Source organism: Pleurodeles waltl, chromosome 12 (assembly GCF_031143425.1).
Source record: "Pleurodeles waltl isolate 20211129_DDA chromosome 12, aPleWal1.hap1.20221129, whole genome shotgun sequence".
Classification (NCBI taxonomy): domain Eukaryota; kingdom Metazoa; phylum Chordata; class Amphibia; order Caudata; family Salamandridae; genus Pleurodeles; species Pleurodeles waltl.
Genome location: NC_090451.1, coordinates 623525617 through 623538144, shown reverse-complemented (window position 1 = coordinate 623538144; position 12528 = coordinate 623525617). Strand labels below are relative to the sequence as shown.

Sequence of the window (12528 nt, the reverse complement as noted above, 5' to 3'; positions counted from 1 at the left end):
CAAACAAGCTAAATGTATGCAGGTTAAGCGCTACGTAAGTCCCTGGACCTTTGCATTACGACATACCTATGCAAGGCCTGGCCGATGTTTCGGTTCACTCATCTGTGATTGCAGATGAGTCACAGCGCCCACGGGCTCTTCGTGGGGCGGGGTCAAAGGGGGGTGGGGGGGCGTTAGACGCTTCATCTCCGAAAAGCAGAACTCGGGAAATGGTCCAGCAAGCACTGCCAAAATCTGCCTGCACTGCGCTTATGGGGTTTGCACGCTGTTTGAAAAAAAATCTGTGGAATGTGCAGAAGTTTCTAAAAAAAAATACAAGACATGCGAACAGATTGGAGTGTCAGTCAAATAATTCCCACCAGCTAAGGGCACCAGCACAGTGGCGGGCTGTACAAAAAGCCTGGCTCGCTTGACCAAGACTCTGCCCCAGCCCTCCTGACCTGGGCGTTTGCGAAATCTACTAAAAGCCGCTTTTCTGCACAAGCCAGCTGTACCGCCGTGACTGTACTGACTACTGAACCCACACCCATCCAGCGCAAGGACATCCTGTGGGAGGCGGGCTGCTGAGTCAGAAGTGCCCTTCTGGAGCAGGCCTCCATCTTGGCACAGTTCTCGTGACACAGCGCGCATCTTTTTTTATGATTGGTCGAACGACTGAATCCCAGGAGGCTGAGTACCTAGGAAGCGGAGAGGTCATTCAGTCCATTAGTGTGTTCTGTACATCTCTGTGCACTCAGTGAGAAGCTCGCTCTCTTTTTTGATTGTTTTTGTTCACTTTCTCTGATTCAGGCACTCACTCTCCTTCGCAGCCATTCACTCATGTGTTCACTCAGTCACTCGCTTCGTCCATTAATCGTTCAGCCATCGATCCATCACTCACTTTATAACGCACCTACTCACTCGATGGCTTAGTTTAACTCACGTCCTCACTCATCCACTTTCAAACACGCATTCATTCAGTTACTCATTCACTCGCCCACAACCCCCTCGAATCCGGGCTTAATCTCTTCCAAGTGCTTCTGGTCATCCACTGGTTCACTCAGCCACACATGCAATTACTCACCTAGTCGCTCACACACACATAAACCTGTAACTCCCACCCTCACTAAGCTGAAGGGTGGTCTCAAGGTAGCCGACCATGTTGCGTAATGACCACAGCTGCCGACTTTAGTGCTAAAGAAACAGCCAAGTTCGAGTTTCGGCGTCGGTTCAACATCCTGTGACTCTGAGCAAATCACTACTAACCCCACAGTGCATACTTCAGAAAGTGAACGTGTCCTTGTAGTGCAACTGGTGCTCTCATAAAGCGCCTCTAGAGCTTCGGGTCGAGTTCCTACAGTTGTAAGTCAAAACAACTACTTGCGAGCCCGTGGTACCCGGGTAGCGGAGGGGCCCAGCCCTTCCTGCCACAACTCCTCCAACTGAGCGCATCCCGGCGCTGTCGGCTCCCACGCCCAGAGCGCATGACCGGGCAGCGGCGAGGAGGAGGCGGAAGAGGCAGGAAGCCTGGCCGGAGCCAGAGGATGCTCGACCGTCCGGGATCCGCCCGCACGACTGAGGCTAGAAAGTTCAACACGGGCGTGCATGAAGCCGGGCGCGAGGGTGCAGATCACATTGTTAAAAGAGGTTACATGCCAGACGTGCATTAAGTATAAGTCTGGGCTCCACAGCCAGGACTGCGTCTCTCGAGTGCCTCCCACGGGGGAATCCGCAGCTGAGAGGGGTGAGTGGACTCCTCCGGCCGTCAGCCACCCCGGGCTGCATAATTGTCTCCAAAGTGCAGACATTCACCCCCCTTTGATTCGGAAATAATTTACAACGGACTCAGCTGCAAGAGCAAAAAACGTCTTCAACAAAATCTACCCACATTACCACTGTACGGCTCACAAACACGTGCCCAGACCGCTGGCGCTTCCTACCCTTCTGCCCACACCCCATCACTGCCCCGTGCTTCCCCACCCTGCGTGTCCACGCTGACTGAGAGTGCATCCGGCATCTGCAGCCGCAGCCCCGCGCGTGCACCCTCCGGGTCTGTGAACACGCCCGGCGTCTGCCCCGGCCCGCTGTGCGCCCCGTGCAGAGGGGAAGCCTCCAGCCGGCGCCCCTTCCCGCACGCCCGGCTCCCTGCACCGCGCGCACTGCTCTCCACAGATACCCCCTCCCCATGACATCCGTCTGCTGGCCCCGCCACATTACAGCAACCACGACAAAACGCGCAGAAACGGGGGCTCTTGCCAAACTTACCAGACCCTTTTGGGATTGTTTGTAGAAACCAGAAGCGGGGCTCCTCTGAAGGTATTTGGGGGTGCGTGGGACCGTTTTCGGCTTTTCTGGGAACAGCTGCGTTCTCGGTCCCTGTTTATCTTATAAGGGTTTATTCCTCGGAGCAAGTGCACGCCGCGGTGCGAGGGTTCCAGCTGTGTGCCTGGTGGCCCCGTTGCCGCTGCTGTCTCTGTCTGTAACCAAGTCCCCCTCAGACAGAGCGGATTTCAATGCAATCTCACCCCACCCTTTTTCGTGGGCAGTGATGTCAGACACCGTGTGTGTGAGGGAGGAAGGGAGGGAGAGAGATGCCTTTGTATCAACCAACACACACTGGAAATCAGAACTGAAATAAAAGGAAGCTGTAAAATCTTGATGTACAAATGAACTCATTACCGTGGGAACAGAACTTTGCCCTACTTTTAATTCTTTAATAATTACAAAAACCTAACTCTTAACCGTGGGAATAGGACTATGCCCAGTTTTCCTTTTTTAATAATTAAAAAAATGTGTGTGAGTTTGTAGTGTTCTTTTTCACAGTGTTCTGCCAGCTTTAGATTCATGGGTTTCCGGTCTTAACTTCCCAAATCTTTTTATTGTTTGTTTATGGGGCTGGCAAGGTAGCTCAGTGATTTGGGCACCTGCAGCTCAAATATTCCAATTCACATGTTCGCATTCAACTTGGAAGTCGTTCTACAGCGCGTGAGAGAATTAATTTTCTTGACTTATGATAGCACCTTAATCAATACATGTTATTGGTTATGGCCGGGGCCACTGGAATTAGGTGATTGTGCGGCAATGTTTTCATAATTGTAGATTTGCCTCATTTGCCACATAATCCACCATTTGCCTCTTTAACAAAAAAAGATGTTTGTAGCTCAAACGATTCAAAAGTTACTAAAATGCAGCAATCCATGTTGCTGCGCAGGGGAAGGACCGTTGCAAAGCTGGACTGCTCACCTTTCTGTTGCTTATTGCTATAGTTCGGTGTTAAACTGGTATTAATGAGCTGCAGCCATGCTCATACATTATTACAAAGTTGAAAAATGATGAAATAATGAAGTAATACTATTCTTGCTGTGTAATTTATTCTACTCTGCCACATAGTTTGGCAGTCACCTTAACCATAAATCCAGGGACCCAGGTCATGGTTTGACTGATTGTACTTTCTGTTACTAATTCTTAAAAAGTATAGAACTGGCCTTGCCCAGAGGAATAGTTCTCTGGATCCTCGTACCATTGGCTGCTTGGTACACAATTCTGCCTTCAAGCAAATACTTCAGTATTATCCATTAGGGTTTATGTTATCTAAAAATTAAAGCATCACAACTCAATCAGTCATTTGTTTATCCCAAATGTGTATGATAGAAAGCAATACTTTTGTTACATTTTGACTAGATATGACAAAGATGAAACATCTGACTTTAATATGATTAACAGAATTTGTGCATGCATATGTTTACATACGTTTGCACAATAAAACAGACCTATTGGCTTTGCCTACGCTTCACTAATCTTCTATGATTACTGTTTATTTGCAAACAGGTATAGTCAGGCCCGCTGTAAATATGCAGTACGGCTGGGCCAAATTATGCAGCCACATTGAGTAAATTATGCAGTAAGAAAATGTAAATTATGCAGCATAATGTGAAATAATTTGGGATAGCATTGCTTCCTTATTTTGTTTTTTTTTACTCTTGTTAACACTGTGTGAGCATTGGTTGCGCCTTAGTGGTTCCATTATAATACTCAAATATAGCAGTAAGCAACAGAAAGATAACCAGTCACGCTTTGCAACGGGCCAGCCACTGCTCTGCAATACTTGTTACTGGATTTTTAGTAACTTTTGAACCTTTTCAGCTACAAATCATTTTCCTTTGTTAAAGTCTGCAGATTATGCAGCAGATGATGGATTATGTGGCAAATATGACAAATCTGTCAATATGTGAAAAATGTCAGGACCACACAATCGCATACTTCCAGTGGTCCTGGGTATAGTACAGACACTAACAGTTTACTGTAGACAAATCTTTACAACAGCAAATGCCCCACAGGTGGGGCCATCATCCAAGAGTTTATAGTGTGTGCTGCCAGTGCCCCAGAATACCTAAAGCATGTACACTACATAGTTCTATTCACATAACCATATCCAACCACCTGTGCATGTGTGATTTCTCCACTTCAGTTTCTCTAACTTACTTCGTTATTGAAAATGACAACATGAACACATACATGGCGAGGAGAAACATTCAAAATGAAAGACCTTCAGGTGACACATCTCGAGATATTAGTCTTTTTGATAAGGAAATGAACACAAAACATGGAGGCAGCAACGTTTGGGAACACACACCAATTTTTTATATACCATACCTTGTCCAAACCCTCTACATTTAGGAGCATGCTTCTTTTCACATTATTTTTTCTTTTCTATGTTTCTTTATCCTTCATTTGATGAAATTCCACATCACGCAACTGTTCCTGCCTATTCTTGGAATCTGGCATCTGACTTGAGAGTAGTATCGTGGGTACATAACATGAGTAGCAAGCATGGATGCCAAACATGCTATACTTTTGTTGATGAATGCTTTACTTCATTGTAACCTGATTTCTCTAACAATCCTGTTTCTCTGCTGTTCACTATCAAAATATCGTAACAATTACTCAAGTGTCTTATTTGTCCTTTTAGCCTGTCTACCTCTCTGTGGATAAAATCTTGATGAAATTGAATTGCAATCTCAATCAACCAAAGCCACAATTTTCAAAACTTTAATTCAACTCTTATGCAAATCTACACCACCGATAGTATTTCCTATACGAGATACATATCCTTCAAAAACACCCATGCTAGTTTCAGGAAAGTGGGAGGAATAATGAGAAGTGACATATGTGAAATTTAATCTACAAGTGTTAAGAGCCTAGTGTTTTGTGTTGAAAGCGGTGTTTCAGATCTAAAACCCAACAACATGGTTCTCTTTGGGTTAGCCAATGGCATTAAAAACGTACTGCCTTTTCCTGCAGATGTTTTTGTTAAAGCAAAAAATCTACCTATCTTGATATATCCTTTTATCCCAGTCAGACACCCCAAATCCTTTATTTGTGAATTTATTTTTAAAGTTTTATATAGCACCAAGTAGAAACAGCAATGGAACAGTGGGATTTTCATGAGAGCCGTTTATTCTTCCTGCAAGAAGTTTAAATGAGGGTATTTACTAGTTTACACTTACATTACATTTTAATATAAGAATGCCTCAGGATAAAATATAGTAAAAAGAAGTTTATATGAGGGCATTTACTAGTTTACACTTACATTTTAATATAAGAATGCCTCAGGATAAAAAATAGTAAAAAAACAAGAAAGCAGTGGTACAGAAAATGATTGCAGTGTTAATCACGAGGACAGCCTCATCTCAAAGAAAGAAAAGGTTAGTCTAGATGTGAATTTAAAAGTCTCAATCAAATTTTGTGCTCCTCATGTGTGCTAAATGAATGAGAGTGCCTCCATTGTCGTGCCAAGAGTTTTTTAAATTCTTTTTGGAGGTAATGGCCATTCTATATAGAGTTTAGAGCTGCTAGCTTAAAATAGCCACTTTCTGTGTGAAGTTACTAATTTGCCTCCCAAATTTCATGCACTTTGGTCAAAATAAAAAAGAACAAGCATTTGCAATGCAACGGGTCTCCAATTTGCTTGAGTTAGTGCTATTAGGGTTGTAAATTCCTAACTGGACTTTTCTTGCCACATAAATTGAAAATGAAAAGTAAGACATTAGTTGACAAAAACGACCCAATTCAAAGCACCATTAGCATGAATGCGAAGGAGAGACCCAAAAATAAAAAGAAGTTCGCTTGCTGTCAAACATATCCGCAATCATTCAATTATCCATGTAACCGGGGTAGTCTGCAAGGCGGTAACAAAGCCGCCTCAAGGAATGACAAACATAAAGCTTTTACCAATGATGCTAACGGATTTTTGAAAGGCAAGTCCACGTTCAAGTGAAAGTGATGGGCGTAGTTAAAAGCCCACAATACGTAAACAGGTCAAAGTGCTTGCGCGCTCAACCTAAAAATGAATGTGTTTCTTGACCCTTAAAATGGTTATTACTATTGAACAAAAATCCATTTATAACATCTACCTTGCTGGCTGCGTGCAGCGGTTTAGATAGCTCCCTAAGCTATTCTATCAGTTCTTACAGAGCTCAAGGTTCCAGCCTGAGTATCAAAATGAGCCATCTGTCAATTACACACATTTGTCTGCATCAGGCGCTTTAAGCCCATAAGCTATTTTGTGGTGATTCCAACATTTGAACAGAGACTACACCCAGATCATGCCAGCAAGAGTATTTACTACCTGAGGTATCATGCGAGTACAACAAGCTGCCCCTGGTTGGATAGACATAGATATATAAAACTGATGCCTCTAATTTATCTTAAAATACAGCCTGTTTGTAACCAAATCAATAAATCGGAACAGCTTGTGCTGTCACATTTTTCAGTATTGTTAGTTTCTCTGGGGGAAGACTTTTTTCAAAATAATGTAAATATATTCAAAGACCACAAATTATCTTTGATTATTCTCTCCATGACATCACCTTGTGAATGCACCCCTTTCTGATCCCACTGCCTTCATATTAGGGACATAAAACATAATTCTATCCCACTTGGGTGAGACCTTCTGAACTTTGAGTCTTCTTGGGCCCACGTACAATATCAACGGTACCAGTACCGTGTTCTCCACATTGCCCACCCAGAGAGCCTATCCTTGTTCCTATAATGCCCTGGGCAGAATGAAATTTGACACCCTCCGTGATGCTGGAGAATAAAAAAAGGCAGCATGGAGGGAACTTTGTGTTCAAAGTTCAACTACTGGGGGTTGAAAATGACATGTGCAACATGTAAAATAAAATGAGCCAATTCAAAGTGCCATGGCGCCATGAGCGTCAAGGAGACACACAAAAGGAAAAAGAAGCTCGCTCGCAGTCAAACATATCGGCAAATGTGCAATTATCCAAGTAACAGGGTCGGTCCCTAAGGCGGTAACAACACTGCCCCTTGAAGGGACAAACGTAATGCATTTACCAGTAATAACAAAGGATTTTGAAAGGCAGGCCCACAAATGAGTGATGTGATGGGCGTGAGGTTGGTGTGTTTAAAAGCCCACATAGATACTAAGACGTCGTAAAAGCAGCGCTTGCGCCCTGCTACGCTCGACCTAAAAAAACTTTCCCAGGACCTGCAATGCCATGCTCACCACTGTGATCCTCCGAACACCATGATCCAACTCATCAACAAATCTCCAATGCTGAAAATGAGAATGGTGGGGCCAGGCGGGTGGTCTTGAACCACAACTCCAGGGTTAAAGCAAGTAGGAAGTCATAGGCTCTGACTGCAAGGTCAGACCACAGGTAGCCCCTTTCATTGCTTTTTTGGGTGCTGCTAATTGTGACCCCCTCCTTGATGGTCCTGAGGGCAGCAAACCAGACCACAACAGCTGTCCATACAGCTTTCCTTTGTAGCTCTGCAGTCAAAAATTGTCAGGAACCTTCTGGGCATTCACCACCAATCTCTTCTGTTCGGGATCAAGAAGCAGTGCGGGTGACAGCCTAGTGGACAACAGGTCAGTGAGCGCTGAAAGTGAGGGGCCCAGGGACTAGAAATCCGGGCAGAACTCAATGAAGGAACTCTACTCTCAGCCATCTTGCGTCTTCTTGCATCTCGAAAGTGTATTTTTATTCTTCCTCAGTGGTCTGCAATTAACCTGCATGTTTCCATTTGATTCCTTCAAGCTACGTCTCTTACATCCGGACATACAATCATTTTTACCTCCACAGCATATGTTTTTCTACTTGATTCTTTCAATATCTAGTCCCTTACTTCATCGGTATTTTGGAACATATTTCAGCCGTTCACAGCAGCCTATAGAGTCTAATTTATCTTTCCACCACATGATGCAGTGTATGACAAGAATAATCTTTGTCATACTTTGATGATTCTCTCACAAAAGGACATCTGACTTTCCATTCTTACCTCCGGAAGGGAATCTGAATAATACTTTAAGCACAGAGAAAAAAATATATATTGCCTGTTGGTGAAGTACGTATTTCAAGGTCTTTAACTGTACTAGTGTTGGTTGATAAAAAAAAAATAACTTTTTGATCTGCTAAATCGGGAGTGCCCAGCATATATCTATGAGGGCCAGATCGATGCTAGATTTTCAGTCTACCCACATAGGGTACATTTAAATACAATTGATTTAAACAGCACTCCTTAGCATTCTGAATAGTTGTCATGAAATATGACTTTAACCTAACAATTCGTTAGCAAACATAGCATCATTACACAAAGCCAGTTTACATTTTCTTGAATATTACACCATAGAATGCAAAAGATGCATAAGTTGCATACATTGCATCTTTCCACCTACACATCACCATCATCATCATCAAAATACTTTTTTCGGCTCACTTGACCCATAACAGTCACTCAAAATATACATAGATACAAAATCAAGAATAAAAGAATAAACATAGATCAATAAAGATAAAACCTCAATATCTTTATAGTCTTTTCATATCACTTAAAATATAGTTTAAAACTACAAAAATCACAGTTTCATCCCCCAACTGGAGCAAGTGAGAAAAAGTAGCTACATGTGATCTAATTCCTAACAGCTGTAATATTGGACTCAGAAACCATTTTCTTTGAGCAACATAAAACGTGCAAAATAGCATAAAGTGCAATGTGCTCTGACCTGCAGATGCTTCTCAATAACAGGGGGGAGGAAGACTTGAAAGTCAGGCGCCCTTTTGAGGAAATGCCACCAAAAAATGAAACACTTTGAGTTGAAACCTCGTCAAGAGAAACTGATGTCTTTCGTTAACAGTGGCCCGTATATAAAGTGCAGGCCGCATAATTAAATCGCGAGCAGTACTCAGTATTCCATCATCACTAACTTGAGACCTCCCCCTTTGATTATGCTCTCTAATAAGATCTTTAATATGCTTTGGCGAAATAGCCACCAAACCTCCCGATTTGGTAAAGAAATCAGGGCTACCCAAACTTTCAAAGCCCCTCTTAATATCTTAAAGCCAAGGGATGTTTAAATAAGCATCTTGGTTTAAACCATCCATTATTATCAATCTGCACAGCTGGTGTCAGGATTTCACCAAATTCTATGCCATAATAGCAGCGATCGGAGCCTAATGATATCTTCCATATAAAAAAGCCAAAGCTCCTCATCGCAAAAAGATGTTGGGGTGGACTGGGACACTGCCAACAGCCTCCCTAAAAACTGCTATTTGCAAAACTTTACTATTTGCCAACCCCTATACTCCAACGCCCAAAATTGCCACAGACACACATTTAATTCTTTAAGTAGCCAAAATTTCCCTCACAGGTTTATGGCCCAACCACTTTGAAAATCTAAAAACTGCAGCAATGGTCCACTGGAATTGCATGACTGTGCCATTAAGTGAAAACTTCTAATTAAAATCTACATCCATTGGGATTCCCAAGTAAGTACAATGGGTAATTTTTGTGATTTCCTCGCCATTGAGTAAAAATGTTTTGTTTTGTGCTAGTTTTAAGCCTACACTTCATAACAAAAGACTTGGATTGATTTGCCCTAAGGCCTAGGCTTGCCATACAGTTATTTAAAGCATTAAGCAAAAGCTGAAGGGTACTAGCTGTGCGGGCAATGAGGACAGCATCATCAGCATACAGCAGAACAGGAATTTGTCTAGAATTTACCTCAGGAATATATTTCCCCCTGCCTTTATCAAATTGTCTCCCAGAGAATTAATGTCATTCAAAACTAAAAAATGGCAAACAAATTGCCAAAATGCAATCTTGCCTCACCCGCATTAGTGAAGGAAAGTCCTCTGTAAGGTCCCCATATGGACTATATCGTACTCTAGCTGTAGTGTGATCACGAAGTCCGCAACCAGGGTTACAATGGCGCTATCAATCCCTAAATTCAACATAATGGACCATAACTTGCCTCGATCTACCATATTGAAGGCACAAACTAGGTCCATAAAAGCAAGATGGACACATCCTTTTTTAGCCTTAGTACACTTTTGAACAATAAGGGAAAGTTTTAGCAATTGCTCAACTGTTCCCAAGCTTGGGCGAAAATCAAACTACAAATCAGAAAGCCCCTTGGTCTCTATTGCCCAAGTTTCATATTTTTGGACAAAATTACTCTGCCTAAAATTTTCACTGTACTGTCTAAAACAGATATTGGGTGATAACAATGCAGGAGTCTCTTTTAAAAATAGGAACAATAATAGCCTTCTGCCAGGCCTCTACCAAAGAACCTTTTATTATCCATCTAATCACATTAGTTAGTAAGTAGGCCCAAAGCTGGTGTAGGGCTTTAAAGACAACCACAGGAGGTCCCGGGGCTTTACCTGGGAGGCTAGTTTGAATTGCTAGAGTTACGACTGCTGCTGAAATTTGACCCCAAAGAGCTTGGCTAGAGCCCAAGTCACAGCAGACTTCCTCCACAAAGTCCACCACTGAGGTAGGCACACCTGAGCCAAAAACTATAAAGAAGTGGGCCACCCACTCCTTACTTGGGATCACACATTCAACTCTAGGTAAGGCCTCTCCAAGCGGATTCAATGACTTTACTACTTGCCAAAAACTATGAGAATCATTGAACTTGCATGCCTTTCTCAGCTCCTCCCCGACATTGGTTCTGATTTCCGCCTTCCTAACACTGATTACCTTTTTGTACAGTTTTCTGGCCTGGGCTATTTCCAGCTGGTCTTGTGGATGCCTATGTAAATCAGATTTTAAGGTCTGGTGGGATTGAGAGCAGGCCCTGTTAAACCACTTTGGATTGTCCTTGCAAATTGAGGCTGCTGTGATTAATTTATTTGCCATATCGTTATTCTATCTCAAAAAGGCTGGAATGCCCTTTAATGGAACTACATCCTGCTATAAGGCATTATCAATATCCAATTTATTATGCAAAAAGAAATCCCTGTGAAAAACGTCCATATCTATCTTATCACATTTAATACTTAGACCTTTTTTTTCCTGTCCAAGGTTGGGAAGTGACTGTACATCCCTTGTTGGAGCTGTCCTAAACTTCAAATTAGGTGGATTATGATCACTTAGGCCCAAAGTCATACCTCTACATGTCACTAATCCTGGTAACAATTCCTTAGAAACGAGGATATGGTATATAGATGTACAAGATTAAGGATCCATATAGGTGGCCATTATTGAGACACTGGATGACGTATAATCTAACACCAATATCATATTTTGTGCAGAGATTACCCTATTTAGAGAATCACCATAGGATGTGTGCTTAAAATGTGCAAGGGGTTGATTAAATTAATCAAAGAGTCCAAATAGTGGATCTGCACAAAAATCTCAAGCACTGATGTTAAAATCACCCACTCATACTAATACTGCCTCTTTAGTGAGATTGTTCAGAATATTGTACAAAACGTCCTTGAGACAAAAATAGTCAGGCCATCCTTGGCCTGACCAGATATCGAGGGAACGGTAAGAATGTATTAGGTAGAAAACCCATTTATATACGGTGTATCAACTAGCTGTATTTCTTGGCAACATAATATTTAAAATACCAGGCTGATCAGAAGTATCATTAATATTTCTTGATTTAATATCAAACTCCTGTTCCCTTAGCCAAGCTCTATCCTGTTTTTTTTTTGCCAGCCCAACTGCATTCCAACTACAGATTCTTAATGCTGGTAACTGTGTACTCAGGGGCTCGGCCTGGACGTGACCCCTGGCTTGGAGGGTCCTCTAGGAACCATGCTTTGTCAATCAATCCCACCAATCTCCTCCAGGGACTGAAACCTATTCCTCAGTTCCAAAGGTGGCAAAGACCACTTTTTTCATAGTCCCAAATTCCCCCCTGGATGATGGTGAAAATTATTATGAGGTCTTAGCGGTAAGCCCCCAACTGGAGGGCAAAAAAAAGCCTAAAGGAAAGACTTTAATATTCGATCCCCCACCCCAAGGAACACTGGGAAATCAGCTGCCCTGCCATATTCCCTTGGTTAAAATTCAGTACAAAACCATCACTCGCAAACAGTTTTTCCCCAGTGCCAAACCATCACACTCTTGTGGCCATAATGATAGTGCCACAGTCACGGTGAGACAAACCCCTCTTCCATGAACACCAATGTTTGGCCTTCCGGATAAGTTCACCTGTAGGCTCATCCACCCCCTACTCTTTTGGGGGGGTGGGCATTTTCCAAAAAAGCCACAAAGGGAGTAGAAGCCAGA

General features: G+C 42.8%; 1 protein-coding gene and 1 long non-coding RNA gene across 7 annotated transcripts in view; one reads left to right on the top strand and one right to left on the bottom strand.

Annotated features, from left to right (window-relative positions):
* Positions 1-12528, bottom strand: part of PEA15 (proliferation and apoptosis adaptor protein 15) — a 447785-nt gene that overhangs the window by 308801 nt on the left and 126456 nt on the right. The window contains exon 1 of one of the 6 annotated variants that reach the window (XM_069217988.1): positions 2245-2493. The exons of 4 other annotated variants lie outside the window; for them this stretch is intronic. The gene's annotated coding sequence lies outside the window, so the exon portion shown is untranslated. Of the gene's footprint in view, positions 1-2244; positions 2494-12528 lie in introns of those variants that run through there. One more of the 6 variants, XM_069217982.1, reaches the window with a different exon arrangement.
* LOC138268395 (uncharacterized) overlaps positions 1478-12528 on the top strand; it is a 151995-nt gene continuing 140944 nt past the window's right edge. Inside the window, exon 1 of the long non-coding RNA XR_011199992.1 lies at positions 1478-1723. This is a non-coding gene — a long non-coding RNA (uncharacterized lncRNA). The remainder of the gene's footprint in view (positions 1724-12528) is intronic.